The sequence below is a fragment of the Ursus maritimus genome (assembly GCF_017311325.1).
Source record: "Ursus maritimus isolate PB19 chromosome X unlocalized genomic scaffold, ASM1731132v1 scaffold_X1, whole genome shotgun sequence".
NCBI classification, from domain to species: Eukaryota; Metazoa; Chordata; class Mammalia; order Carnivora; family Ursidae; genus Ursus; species Ursus maritimus.
This window is the reverse complement of record NW_024423319.1, coordinates 124223800-124238956: the sequence shown is the minus strand read 5'-3', so window position 1 is coordinate 124238956 and position 15157 is coordinate 124223800. Positions and strand designations below refer to the sequence as shown.

General features: G+C 51.3%; 1 protein-coding gene across 4 annotated transcripts in view; it reads right to left on the bottom strand.

Moving 5' to 3' along the window:
- P2RY8 (P2Y receptor family member 8) overlaps nt 1-15157 on the bottom strand; it is a 45665-nt gene that overhangs the window by 28970 nt on the left and 1538 nt on the right. The window contains exons 2-3 of one of the 4 annotated variants that reach the window (XR_005835998.1): nt 4675-4818; nt 2599-4054 (exon numbers count right to left, since the gene is read on the bottom strand). The exons of 2 other annotated variants lie outside the window; for them this stretch is intronic. The gene's annotated coding sequence lies outside the window, so the exon portion shown is untranslated. Of the gene's footprint in view, nt 1-2598; nt 4055-4674; nt 4819-15157 lie in introns of those variants that run through there. One more of the 4 variants, XR_005836000.1, reaches the window with a different exon arrangement.

Sequence of the window (15157 nt, the reverse complement as noted above, 5' to 3'; positions counted from 1 at the left end):
AGGGCAGGTGGCAAAGAGAGTGGGTTTATTTATCCTTATTCTCAGCCGCTCTCAGCTCCGCTCCCCTCCCTCCCCCACTGCTAACACGGCTTGGGGGTTGCTGACAGTCGGCCAGGGACTGGCCCCACCTGCTGCTGCTTCCTCTTTCTGCGCACCTTCAGGGGCCCTGCCAGTTTCCCCCCACGCGTGCCCTGCTGGAGGGCTCTGCGCCTGCTTCCGTGCCCACCGCGTGTCCCCAGCTTGGCGTCCCCGCTGTGGGACAGCCCTCGCCCCCCACCACTGGCCCTACAAGAATGAGACCACACTTACCGCCTCCACCGAGCCAGCAGACCCCGATTCGTGGCCTGCAATGCGGTGGGGAGGGGGTGGAAAGGTGACCCCAAAAGGATATGTCCACGTCCTGACCCCCAGAACCTGTGAAGGGGGCTTTATTGGGGAGTTGGGTCTCTGCAGATATGATTAACTGAAGTACTTGAGATGAGCTCATCCTGGAGCTGGTGGTCCTTAAAAATACAATGACAGGGGTCCTTACAATAAAGAGAAGAAGCCACATGAGGACAGAGGCAGAGGTGGGAGGGATGCGAATATATGCCCAGGGACGCCTGGAGCCCCAGAAGCTGGAAGAGGCAGGAAGGACCCTCCCTTGGAGACTCAGGAGGGAGCACGGCCCTGCCCCGCCTGGATCACAGTAGCCCTGCCCCGCCTGGATCTCAGGGGTCCTGCCCCGCCTGGATCTCAGACTTCTGGCCTACAGCTGGGACAGCAACAAATTTGGTTGTTTTAAGCCACCCATGTGTAGTCCTTCTTTATGGCCGTCCACGAAATTAGCGCCAATGTCTTTCTCCCTGCATTCTAAAACAATTTGGACATTAGCTGCGGACACCGTAAGTTTTAAAAGATGGCAAACAATTCTGGACACACCGTGAACGTTACTGTTTAAAAATACAAATGCTAGACGACCGTTTTGAAGGCATGCCTAACGATATCATCTTTATATACTGTATCATGCGTTTAACCAACCCATGAACAAAGTCTTTTTAAAGATTGGGCAATGTCACATCATCATGACTTTTTTTCTTTCTCGTCAAACTGCCATTTTGTTATCACTCTTTTTGCAGATTCTGAGCCCGGTGACTTAGAGACGTGCTTGCAACTCTTTGGTCTATGATCCCACCCAAGTCAGAACAACAAAAATAGGTGTGCGTCTTGTAAACGCACACGTGTGTTTCACTTCCTGTCTGTCAGGGCCTCCGTGCTAAAAGCCTTCCTCCAAGTTGCCGGTCATTGTGGTCAAATCATCTCAAGGAACGTAAACATATCACACGCTTTGATGCACGATTATTAAACCCAACAGTAAAAAAATGCATGGGACACAACTTCCCGAATGAGCTGAACTGAGGTCAAGAATTTACCACGCTTTGAATAAAAGGGAATATCCGTGCGGCGAAAAATGCCTCTGTTGTCTCGTTTTCGCTTTCAATAGGCATTGACTTCACCACACATCTTACAAGGTCCCCCAGGAGGAGGACTCAATGTCCCCGGAGCAGATAGGCGATGATTCGTTCCAATAAGCACTTGCTAACTCATGGTGTAACACACAGCACATCTGGAGGAAATCCTGCAAAAGTTTCAACCGTGGGATTCCCACCCACAAATCTTGAAACTAGTGGGAAATGAGTCTGCCATCTTGACAAGTCTCAATGTGTCCAACTGGCAGCTCTTCCTTCTTTGTATGTGGAGGAGGGAAAGATGGTAAACTGGAAATGTCAGTATTGCCACTGCTCCACTGAATTCAGAGCTTCCCCTGCATAGGCCCCATGCACCTGCTTTGTCAGTGAGTCACTTCCCCGGCCGTCAAACAGGTGCCTCCAGGTGGGTGACATGGGACCCTTCAAGTCTGGGATACCTGGGGTTGAAGATTAAGAAGGGGGGCTTCTCCTTTGGGGCCCCTGGGGACATACGTCCGAGTAGGATTTATCCTGGAGGAGGGGTTGCTTTCTCTTGTTCACCCAGAATTCTAGAACTTTCTTGACCTTGCATTTGACCTGAATGCTGATTGGAAAAGGAGCAACCTTCTTTCCGTTGTCACGAGTCGATTATTTTAAAACTAAGTGTGTGTGGGGATCCCCCCAGGCGGGCTCTGGTGCCCTGGACATCTCAGTTTGAAGACCCCGTGCTGCTGTCCATCTTCGTGCAAGGAGAGGGAGGGGGTCACCTGGGACTTGGGGGGAGGGGGCAGTGTGCAAAAGCAGTTCTCAGTGAAACCGCTTTTGATTTGTACGTGATTGTAAATATGCGTGGAAATGTTAAACAGCTTCATGAGGGAGTACGAGCTTTGGAGTCTCGTGCGTGGCTGGAGAACCCAACGCTCACATCCGTCCTGACAAAACCAAACAAACAACCCGGTCACTGCTGGGGGAGGGGAAGCATCTTACAGGGAACGTGCCCACCCCCAACCTCCCGACTTGAAGCCCCCACAGACGGTGGGAGCAAAAAAGTTACAGTTCCGCCAACAATTGCCCTAAGCTAGCTTTCCAAACTACAATAAAACTGGGTGCCTTGAAGTCATTATCGTACTAAGCACTGTGGAAACACAAATACGTTAAAAAATTTAATTCATCAAGAAAATTAACCGTTGGGCTTGGATCTCACCAACGTTTCAAGAGTTGTTTCTTTTTTTTTCTCTTCCTGGTTGACATGGGTATGGACGGGAAGCAGATATGTCACGGCAATGCTGCTAGTGGCAAACGTACGTGACCTCCGGAGGTTGTTTTCACGAAGCGAGGTGTCACTTGCTTTGGAGCGCCTGGTTGTAAATAGTGGGTGTTTACCGGGCATTTCCGATCAGCCAGCCTCGAACAGGTGCATTGTATTGAACCCTTAATGCAACCCTATGATGCCAGTCTTACCTAAAGTCTGGACCCCACAGGCATAAGGATAAGCTTTGCACATTTTTCTCCTCCCAACCCCATACATCCCCACCTCCCCCCCCCCCCCCCCCCCCGTTCTACTGATCTCTTCATTTCATCATCTCCTTCCTTCTACCTTATTTTGGTTTGACCTAGCTCTTTCTAGATACTTAAGATGGAATCTTGGGTCATGGGCATGCAGTTTTTCTTCTTGTCTAAGGAATGGATTCAAGGCTATGAATTTGCCTGTTTTCACCACCTTGGTTCCACCCTAATGTGTTTCGATGCATTGTGTCTTAATTATTGTTTGTGTGAGCTTCCTACTGTAACAAAGCACAAGTTGCTTTAGGCAACAGAGATCTGCTTTCTACCGCTGTAGTGACCAGAAGCCCCAAATCCGTTTTGCCAGATAAGAGTCAAAGTTTTGGTAGAGCTGGCTCCTTGCGGCGGGTCTAAGGTAAAATCTGATTCCTTGTCTTTTCCAGACTTTGGAGGCACTTTGGAGGCACCTATAGTATTCTGCCTACCACATGGGGATTAGGACATCTGTGAGGACGTGGGCATCTCTGGGGCCGTGTCTGCCAGCAACATCATTCATTCAAAATCTTTTCTGTTTTCATCGCAATCTTTGGCCCATGGGTTATTAGGAAGGGTCTAGCAGTGGATGAATCTCTGGTCAGCTAGTCTTTATTTGTTTCCAGCTCAATTCCCTTGAGTTCAGAGAGAGGTATCGGGAATACGTTCAGTCCTTTGAAACGTGTGAGGCTTGCTGCAGACCCAGCAGATGTTGTTCAGTGACTGTGCAGAGATGATCCTTATGCCTGTGGGGTCCAGAGTTGAGATTAAGAAATCTGAGGTGGCCTGAGGCCAAGGCCCATCCATATATTCTTTCTTGTGGCCTCTGACCCACGGGGTACCCCCTTAGATAATTCATGGGAGAGAGAACGCCATGGATCAGTGCATGTCCATCCATCTCTTCCAGACAAGGCTCCAGCTGGAGGTGGTCATGGATATGAAGAGTCCCTCATGAAAGTCATCCACAGACCAGACTTGAGTACAGAGGCCAGCAAGGGTTGCAGTGGAGACAAGCCATCCTCGACCAGGCAATGGTATTGTTCTCTCCTCTGTGGGATTGGTCTCCATTTCTGAGAAATAGCAGGTTAGGGCAGGAAGCAGAGAACAAAACCACACTGGTTGGAGTTCTAATGCTGTGTAGGTAATTGTCCTGACTGTTGACTGTATGGGTTTCCCATGGTTGCTATAACAGAGTACCCGAGTCTGCAATTTGTTTTCTCATGGAATAATAAACTGATATTTATGACTCCCAGTCCTGGAAGCTGGGAGTCTGAGATCCAGGCGGGGCTGAGGCTGGTTCCTCCTGAGGCCTCTCCTTGGCGTGTAAACCCCATCTTCTCCCTGTGTCTTGACATGGTTGTCCTTCTGTGTGTGTGTGTGTGTGTGTCTATGTCCGAATTTCTCCCTTTTATAAGGACACCAGTCATATCAGAGTAGGGATCCGCCCTACTCCAGTGTGACTCCGTCTTGCCTAATTACATCTACAGAAACCCTATTTCCAATTGAGGTCATATTTTGGAGTCTTGGGGTGAGGACTTCGACAGCTAAATTTGTAGGGATTGAATTCAGCCCATAATAACACAGTCCCATATCTACATGGGCAACCTGTCTGCATTCACACGTAATCCTGGTACCCCTCTAACTAGGTACCTTGTTGTTCTGTGGGCTCTCTACTTAATGAGTTACTTACAACTTCCCCATGCACACGCATCTTTTTGCTGTGCTGTAGGCTGCTAGCCACGCCTCCCACTGTGAACTGCAGGGCCTCTCGGAGGCAGGAGAAGGGCTGGGTTTCCTGGGTGGTGTAGAGGCCAGTGGGCCGATTGTTGTGAAACTGATAAGATCATGAGAAGCAGATGATTATCTTTCTGTGAAGACAGGGCCAAGTATCCCACAGTGGGCCTCTGTTAATCTTTGGGGTCTCCATGACCACGTATGCTACCCACTTGCTGGATTTCACAACGCTTACTCCATGGAAGAGAATTGAAAGATCGAGCCAGCATGTCCAGATACATCTGATGAGTCTCTGCAGGCGTAATGAAAGATGTCACTTGAGTTGCTAGTGACAAAGCTCAGAAGATTATCAGATTAAGAAAACGCAAGAGGAGAAGTTTGCCAGTGAAGTGGTTGTAATTCTTCTTTGCTTCACCATGTAAACCATCTGGGGTGTTTTTCTTATCCCCTCCTAAAACTTAATTACAGAAAACTGTGTTTATCGATTCAAACAAAGGTTCTTTATGTCCTTTTGAAAGCCCATGCCGTATTGTTATGTTGTCCCCTGGGGCTCATGCAAAGTTACATGTCAGTTATATCTCAATAAAACTGGGGAAAAAAGAAAGGAGAAGATATGTCCGCACAAAGATTAGTGCAAAAACTAAAATACAACAAACTGCATTCCCTCGTGCTCTTGTTCCCTCTAAGATGAGCCACAGGTCTGTTGCACAAAGGAAGAAAGAAGGTAAGCTCCTCAATTGGGAACTGTGAGGTGCCTTGAAAGAGCCCCCTTTGCATTGCCACCATGTAACAGGGAGTGTTATGTGTCCACTTGGCTGATCCATGGTACCCAGATCTGTGGTCAAACACGAGTCTACACGTTGCTGTGTGTGTTTCTTTTAGATAGGATTAACTTTTCAATTAATGGACTTTGAGTAAAGCAGGTGGCCCTCCATAATGGGGTTGGGTAGGCCTCGTCTGATCAGTTGAAGGCTTTGAGAGGAAACAGGGAATTCTGTGGCCAGATGGCCTTCACACTCAAGATGCAGCCTCAGTGCTTCCCTGGGCCTCAGCCTGCTGATCAACCCTGCAGATTTCAGACTTGCTGGCCTCCACAGTGATGAGTCAATTCCTTAAAAGAAATCTCTCTCTCACTTTACCTGTCTCTGTCTCTTCTATAGGTAGACATAGATCTTTTCATGTAGCAGCCATGTATCTATGTATTTATGTATCTATCCATGCATCCATTTATCCATCCATCCATCTGTCCATCCATCCATCCATCCATGTATCCATCCATCCATCCATCCATCCATCCATCCATCCATCCATGTATCCATCCATCCATCCATCCATCCATGTATCCATGTATCCATCCATCCATCCATCCATCCATCCATGTATCCATGTATCCATCCAACCATGTATCCCTACATCCATCCATCCATCATCCATCCATCCATCCATCCATCCATCCATCCATCCATCCATGTATCCCTACATACATCCATCCACCCATCCGCCTACCTACCTACCTGTTGATTCTATATCTATCTATCTATCTATCTATCTATCTATCTATCTATCTATCTATTTTTCCATCCTTCTGGCTCTTGTATGAGTCAGCATTCTCCAGAGAAACAGAAGCAGTAGGATATATACACATATACATATATATAAAGAGATTTATTAAAGGAATTGGCTCACATGATTGTGGAGGGTGAGATGTCCCATGGTCTCCTGTCTGCAGGCTGGAGGCCCATGGAAGCAGCCTCTGTACCCTCACATCAGAAGGCAGGAGAAGACAGATGTCCCAGCCTGGAGACAGTGAGGTGGAGGGAGCTGATTCTCCTTTACCCACCTTCTGTTCTCCTCAGGTTGGGAGAGGATTTCAAGATTGCCTGAGGCCCACCCACACTGGGGAAGGCTGTCTGCTTTACTCAGTCCACTGATGCAATGCTCATCTCACACAGACACACCCAGAGGCCTGTTGGCTAAAATATTTGGGCACCCTAAGGTCCAGCCGCATTCACACATAAAACTAACCACCAGTGTCTGCTTCTGTTGAGAACCTCAATCAATACACAAACCCTCAGAGAAGCAAGAACCTAGGTTTCAATCCTAATTTCTCCCTGTGCAGAATGTGAATACATTTCTCTCTCCAACCTCTGAGACCCCTACTTTCCAAAGATGTGACCTATTTTGCATTTGAACTGGCACATTCCCCTGCCAGACCCTGGGATCTTCAACAACAAGACTGTCCGTGGATGGCGGAATCAGGTAACTTGGAAGCACCCACCATCAATTGGGGCAGCTCAACACGGATGGGGTGTGGGTGGACCTTGAGATGCAATTTTGCCAGAAGCATCAGAGACTTGGGGCCCCAGAGGATGAGCAAGGCTAAGGAGATGGACAGCTTGGTCTTGGGCGAAGTTCTAGGGACTGGGTCCATCGCTGTTCCAATCAGAAGCCACGTGCGCCCCGGAACTCTGTCCTGCCACCGGGAATGTGTGGGAGTCCTCTCTCAGATACACCTGCCTCTGAGCAGAGCCAGGAGCGTCCAGAAGGCGGGGAGTTGGAGGGGGCCCTGGGTATGTCCTCGAGGCTGTGATGGATTCACCTTGACTCATCTGAGTCCTGTGGAACATCAAACCCCATTGCTCACAGTTCAGGTTGTTGTGTGAAGACACTGGGCTCCCACCCAGCTCTGATACAAGAACACTGTCATGGAGCTAATAATGCATACTTCCTAATTTACCGTGTTTTCCCGTGATGGAAGCATGGAGCTGACTGAACTCACAAAGCCCTGCGGAGTGATGATATACCCATCATACGGATTGCTTAGCCAAGGCTGGGTGAACCCATGGCCCAAAACCCCCAAGCCAAATTCCCTCTTGTTGGCGGTCCTACTGTTCAAGGGCATCTTTTTTCTGGGGTCGGCTCCTTGTACCTGTGCAGCCTTATATCACCTGGGCCTGAGTGTTAGCCCAGCATCCTCAAGAGGAGGGGGGAGAAAGTAGTACTATTGTCATGTCACAGAAGAGGAAATAGAGGTTAAGCCTTAGGTCACAGCATGGCTGTGGTTAGACTCCCAGCTGGGGGTGTTTGGAGATCTGCACGGAAGACCAAACCCACGTCAGGCTCTGCCTTACACACATGCTCATGGCAAGACCACACAGTGCGTGGCGCATGTTGGGACCTTCCGAGGGGCACATGGTCCGCACCTGCCACATCCTGGCCCTCACATGAGATCAGAGGCTGTGTCTGATCCATCCTCATCATGGAGCCCCAGGCAGGCACCCTGCGGTTTGGCCTTGGTATTAATACACTGGATCTGAGACAACATATGTGGATTTTTCTGGTCAATATAATTGGGTGTTCCCTGAAACTCTAAGAAGAGCCCAGTGTCCCTCAACCCTGTAGGCAGTCAGCCCATGAGAAGTAGGGGATGTTCCTACGCAACCAGCCTCCGTGTTGGTGAAGGGATTTCCACCTGGGGGTGACTAGGCCCCCAGGGGATGCTCTACAATGTCCAGAGCTGTTTCTGCTGGTCACACTAGAGTGGTGGGGTACTCCTGCCATGTGGTGGGGGGAGACCAGAGATGCTGTTCAGCACCTTACAGTGCCCAGGATGTCCCACATCAGAGAGGGATCCAGCCCCAGATATCAGCAGTGTTCAGGCTCAAAAGTTCTGGCCTAGCATGAGAGACAATTGATCTATCTATCTATCTATCTATCCATCATCATCATCATCATCATCATCATCATTATTATCCATCCATCCATCCATCCATCCATCCATCCATCCATCCATTCACCCATCTGCACATCCATCCATCCTGTCTATCTATCTATCTATCTATCTATCTATCTATCTATCTATCTATCATCTATCTATCTATCATCTATCTATCCATCTCTATCTAGCTATTATCTAGCTATCTATCCAATCTTATCCTATATTTACACCTCCTGTCTCTGCCTGCATCTTCACGTGGCTTCTCCTCTGTGTCTGTGTCTCTTCCTCTGCCTCTCACAAGGACAAATGTCATTGGATTTAGGGTTACCCTGACCAGGAGGAGCTCATCTCAGGTCCTTCTCTTCATCACATCTGCAAAGACCTTATTTCTACATATGTTCCACAGGTTGTGAATGATTAGGACATGGACATATATTTTGGGAGCTCACCATTCAACCCACTACACCCATTTTGCCAGGACTACCCCCGTTTTGGTTCCCAAAGTCCTGCCTCTCAGGACCCCCTGCTTTCCAAGCAAATCTACATGGCTGGTCACCCTACCCCCAACACTTGGGCAGTAGGCACCATTCTGTTTAATCCCCAAGCCAAGTCTGGCCACTGGTGGTGATTTCTGTGGACAACTGATGTCTCCACTCTCTCCTTCTGCAAGGAGCATGGAGGTCACTGCTGACCAGGAAGCAGGCTTCCCCCAAACACAGAATCAGCGCCACCCTGACCTCAGACTTCCAACCTCCAGAACTGTGAGGAATTAATGCCTGCCTGTCGTGTTCTGTTATGGACACCCCACTGGACTAAGACAACCCCGTCCTCATATACCCCTCCCACCAGTACCAATAATCTGCTTTCTGTCACTGGGGATTTGCCACATTTGCTGCACACAGAAATGTTTTGCACATTTCTGACGAACAGACTCACACACAATGTGACTGTGTGTGTCTAGTTCTCTCACTGAGCATCATGACCCCAAGGTCCATGTGTCACGTGGCCACTGTGTTTAAACGGGGACGGGTCGTGGGGTGTGAATCCAGGTGCATGAGGTGTTACACAGTGGGTTGTACCCCAGGGTGTTGTGGGCTACTGCACATGCCCATGATCAGAAGAAGGGGTCCTGGAGCCAGGGCATGGCGTGGAGTCCCTGGTGTGCTGCTAGGTGAGCGCAGAGAAGGTGGGATGGGGTGTTTGGTCCACGCCTGGTGGACAGGTAGGCATGGCATTGTGAGTCTGGGTCTGGGTCGTGCTTGGAGGGTGTGAAGGTGGACATCGAGGAGAAGCTCTGAGCATGCCATGCGTACGTCACCCATCACGTGGAGGACGGCACTGGACAGGGGCTCAGGAGCCACCCAATCTGTGCTCCCCGAGTGCCCAACGGGAAGTCCCAGGCACCTGACCTGGGGTTGATGTTCCGCCTCCTGGAGTCTGAGGACAAGCATAAGGCACTACGGAAATTGTGTTATGTTCTGAGCAAGATGGAAACTGATTTCAGTGGGAAAGAGGATCTAAGGGTAATTCTTCTTTTGGGCTGGGGTGCAGGTCAAATGCTCTGAGTGGGGTCATTGTGTCTGAGCACACGTGGCCCATTAAGATGCTCGGGCAAAGCACACTCAGTCGGTCCCTGTGACCCCAGTGGGACCCCCAAATGCAGATCATGGGGCCGCCATCTTTGACATGTATCTCCAATAAGCTCTGTTCCCCAAAAGTCCGTGTCCCTAAAAATTTCTCTGGTCCCTTAATAATCTCTCTGGTCTCCCATCGTCTCTGCCCTGAGATCTGTTCTCACCAATGGTGATGTGCACAGAGCCTGGCATCCGTACAAAGCAGCCAGCATGGAACCCAGTGGCGAGGAAGGTCACTGTGGTGCTGGCATGAGCTGGAAACCAAAGCCACGGCCAGGAGGACGCTCTGCGCATGGGGGGCTGCCCACGCTGGGCTGTGCATGGCCCTGAAGGCAGAAACTCAGCCTGTGTGCTGTTCGTATGCCTGTTTACAAGTGGCAACGGCTGTGTTTAGTCAGGAGGGAGTCGTGCACGGGGAAGGAAACCGGCCAGCCGTAGCTCGGGACGGGCATCTTGTGGTGGGGCTCTCAGGAACGCCCCTTCAGCAGCTTCCTGTGAGTGTGACTCAGAACCTGTGGCACCCAGCGCACTGGCAACGTGTCCTGCAGACAGTGTTTATAGCCCGCGGTGAGGAAGTAAGAGCACGGGCATTGGACAGCTGTTTGCTTCCGCTCTCTCTGTTTGAGATACAATTCACCGTTTTCAAGCGAACACTGCAGTGGCTTTGGGCGTGTGCACCATGTTGGGATACCACCACCTGTGTGTAGCTCCCACAGCATCTCCAACATCCCCACCACCAGTTGTGGTCATTGGTTACAGCTGCCCTAAGAAACAGGTCTGGAGGGATTGACTGGCAACCTACCTCTTTTCTTGTTTTATTGGTCCGTGTGTACAGCGTCCATCCATCCACCTGTTCCTGCATGCATCCATTCATCCTGTATCCATCAATCTTTCCATTTATCCTTCCACTTATTTATGATGCATTCACCCATGAACCCATCCATCTCTCCCTCCATCTCTCCCTCCATCCATGCATCCATCCATGCATCCACCATCCATCCATCCATCCATCCACTCATCTGTCCATCCATCCATCCATCCATCCATCCAATCATCCATCCATCCACTCATCTATCTATCTATCTATCTATCTATCTATCTATCTATCTATCTATCCATCCATCCTTTCATCCCTCCACTAATCCATCCATCCATCCATCCATCCATCCATCCATCCATCCATCCATCCACTTATCTATCTATCTTATCTATCTATCTTATCTATCTATCTATCTATCTATCTATCATCTATCCATCCTTCCATCCCTCCACTTATCCATCCATCCATCCATTCACCTCCCTATTCATTCATCCATCATCCATCCATCATATCCATCCATCCATCCATCTATCCATCCATTCTATCTATCTATCTATCTATCTATCTATCTATCATCTATCTATCCATCCATTCTTCCATTTATTCATCCATTCACCCATCAACCCATCCTTTCATCCATCCATCCACCTACCATGTATCCATCCATCCACTGACCCACCCACCAATTACCAAACTCATGCTGATGTTTTCTGGTGTCATCTACAAGGCCACAGTATATGCACTCACCCTACCCAGTCATTGCCTATGGCCATGACTGCTGGGTTCTCTCCCCCATCCCACATGTATGCCTGCTGGTCTGTCCCTGTCCTAAGTGCAGGGGTGGCCTTGCTCCATCCCCTTCCTCACCCTCACATGGAGACTCAATGCCTCCAACTGCAGGGTACTTGGACTGCACATGCTGGTGGATGGGACACATCCAAGGCAGTGAGTGACCAGGGTGTCCAGAAGCCAGGCATCCTAAACCACACACTTTCTCCGTCCTCTTTGTGGCACAGAACAGTACAAAAGAGTTTTCCCATTGTTCCTGCTTTATTCGTTAAAATGTCCCTTGTTCAAGCCAGGGTTTTGTCCGTGGTCAGGTCATCTTGGGCTACAGGGACCTTCCTGTGGGAACTGTGCAGAGTAAACCCTGGCTCATTTTCCCCGGGTGTAGCCTGCATCTGCTTATTCTGTACATGAGCTCTGTGCCCTATCACCACTGTGCCCTATCACCACTATGATTTCATCACAGAAACAAAAACATGTGGCAGAACATTAAGAAATGGGAGAAAGTGTCCCAGAGCGCCCTAGCCCAGCCCAGTTCTCTCCCTGAGACCCAGAGGATGTGACTCGGTCCTGCTGCTTCTCCCAGCCTTCTGGCTCTGTTGTCCCTTGCTCCTTCTCATCCTCTCCCTCGGCAGTTCTGAACTGAGAGGGGGGGATTCTGCCCCATAGAAGACACTTGGTGATGTCTGGAGACAGTTTGGGGTGTCATAGCTTGTGGGGACGCTCCTGACATCTGGTGGGTGGAGACCAGAGACATTGTTCAGCACCCTACAGTGCCAGGATGTCGCACATCAGAGGGGGATCCAGCCCCAGATATCAGCAGTACTGAGGCTGAGACACCCTGATCTAGCATGAGAGACTCTATCTATCTATTATCTATTATCTATTATCTATTATCTATCATCTATCTATCTATCTATCTATCTATCTATCTATCTATCTATCATCTATCTATCATCTATCTCATCCATCCATCCAAGCATGTATCTATCATCTCTAGCCATCCATCCATCATCCATCCATCCATCCATCCATCCAACCATCAATCCGTTCATCCAATTATCTATCATCTGTCCATCCATATCTATCTGTTGTCTGTCTATCTATCTATCTATCTATCTATCTATCTATCTATCCATCCAACCATCTATCATCTATCTATCACAGGGGTTCGTGACCAGCCGTGACTTTGCCCCTTTCCCCAGAGGACATTTCTGGATATTCCAACTTTGGGGGAAAGAAATGGTACTGGCGTCTGGCGAGTGCAGACTGGGGATGCCACCCAATGCCCAGCCCAAATGCCACCAGTGCCATATCGGAGAGACTGTGCCCTCACCCTGCGTATATGACATGTCATTGTGTTCCAAGACACCCTCCCTTTGCCCCTGTCTTCCTATAGCCCCTCTCTCTGTCAGGGGTCCCCCCATAAACAATACTGAGGTCACCCAGGGTCCCTGCCGTCAGCCCAACACCTTTCATGAGCCTCTCTGGGAGTCTGGCCAATACCAGCGGCTATACCAAGGCACCGCCTTCAACAGACATCACTGTTCTGCGTTGGTCCATGCCTCTCTGCCTCCCAGCCATCAGGTGTCTCATGGGACACCCTCCCCTCTGGTCTAGCCCCTGTCTTCTGCTGGCAAACCACACATTCCACCTGTGTGGTGTCGTCTCCTCAGGACCCGCCCACCCGGCTCTCATCCCCGTGGTCAGACAAGGACCCCAACCTGATCTCTTTGCAAAGCTCAACCCTACAATTCCCAGCAGTGCCAGAAGCTTCCGGTGCTTTTCTGGGCTGGGTGCTAACCTGACACCCTCCTCCTGGGGTTGCCCCCAGCCCCACCCAGAACACACACAGCCCATCCCCGCCCTTGCTCCCATTCACAACATCCTTGGTGCCACATTGACCTGGCGAGCCCTGCCTCTGCCAGGAAGCCCTCCTGGATTTCTTCCCACTTCAAATCCTTGCAACCTGCAGCCCAGGAGTGCATCTCAATATTTTGAATTCTCTCCCTGCCCAGCGAAATACTCAGCACGGAGCCCAGCACATGATGACTTCTTCAATGCCTGGATCAATGGGATGGCAGGCTAGTGGACAGGCAGCGGGTTAAGAAGGGCTCTGCAGGCGGAAAGCCTGGATCCTGTGTGCGTGGGCGACCTCCTTCGCCTCTTCCGGCTCCAGTTTCCCCACGTGGGGCAGCGGGATGTTGGGGACGCAGCCCTCCCACCCCTGAGATCTCGGCTCAGCTCAGCACAGTTGCGGGATCTGTGCACTGCTCCAGAGAGAAGGCACTCCTTGCATCCCTCCGTGTGGCCGACGAGGGCACTGACACACATGGCTGGGGGGGAGCCCAGCGCTGTCCCCGGGGACGTCCCCTCAGCTGCGCCCTGAGCTCTGTCACAGGGTCACGATTCCCCATGCTGTTGCTGGCCCCAGGGAGTGGACGAGAGGGGCCGTGACAGGTGTGGGTCAGCTCCCAGGGGCCCTGTCCTCAGTCGGGGAGGCAGAGCGAGGTGGCAGGTGCACGTTGGGCTCCCCATATCCTGCCCGCCCACCCCGCTGCCTCCAGGGACATGAAGGGGGATGTGAAAGGGAGGGCCCCAGCGGCGGTGTCTTGCCGGCCGTTGGTGATACAAGGAGGAGGTGCAGACGGAGGGTCTTGACCAGGAGAGCAGCACCCCAGTTTGGGGGGTCAGTGGGAGGGCTCTTCTGCCTTGTCAAGGGGCATCTCCAGGCCGGTGGTAGTTGGTGTTTACCCACTTTCCCTGCTAACCTGTCACCGACCATCCCTTCATCCCTGCCCCCTTCTCCTGGACAGGACAACACAGGGTGTGGCTGGGTCGGGGGTCCCAGGTGAGCCTTGCACAGGGTCCACGCTGCTCCACCTGCGTCCCTGGGGTGTGGCCAAGCCGGGATAGTTCCCACGGCAAGCAGACCCACAGATGCTTCTCCAAGCACCACCCGGACGCTCACATCCATCCTCCTGATTCCTGCCAAGTCCTGGGTCCCATCTCCCTCCCCAGACACGATCACTAGGATTTGGGGGCCGCCATCCCCGGAGACACATTCCCCTCCCTGCACCGACGCTGGCACCGGCCCTGCCCCAACCACACGCCCTTCCTCCAGCATGGAAACGTCCGATCAGAAAACAACAGACGCTCGCTGGCTCGTGTCCGGACCCCGCGGGCTCAGTTCCCAGCAGGGCCAGGGGCTTCTTCCCGGGGCTTTACCGTTTCTCACCCCAGGCGCCGCCGGGGCCCTGCCTCTGTTACCGCCCGCCCGCGTTGCGCAAACAGGACGGGGACCGAGAGAAACGGTCTTTGGTGTGGGCGCAGAAGCACGTGGTGTGGGGTTCCGTCTCCTTACGACCCAGTGCGACTGACCGCAAACAGTGCCGCTGACTGTGTCCAAACCCGCGCTCCAGCCAGCGCCGCGAGCTCCCTGGTCCCCAGACGCTGCTGGGGGCGGGGGGCGGCTTGGCAC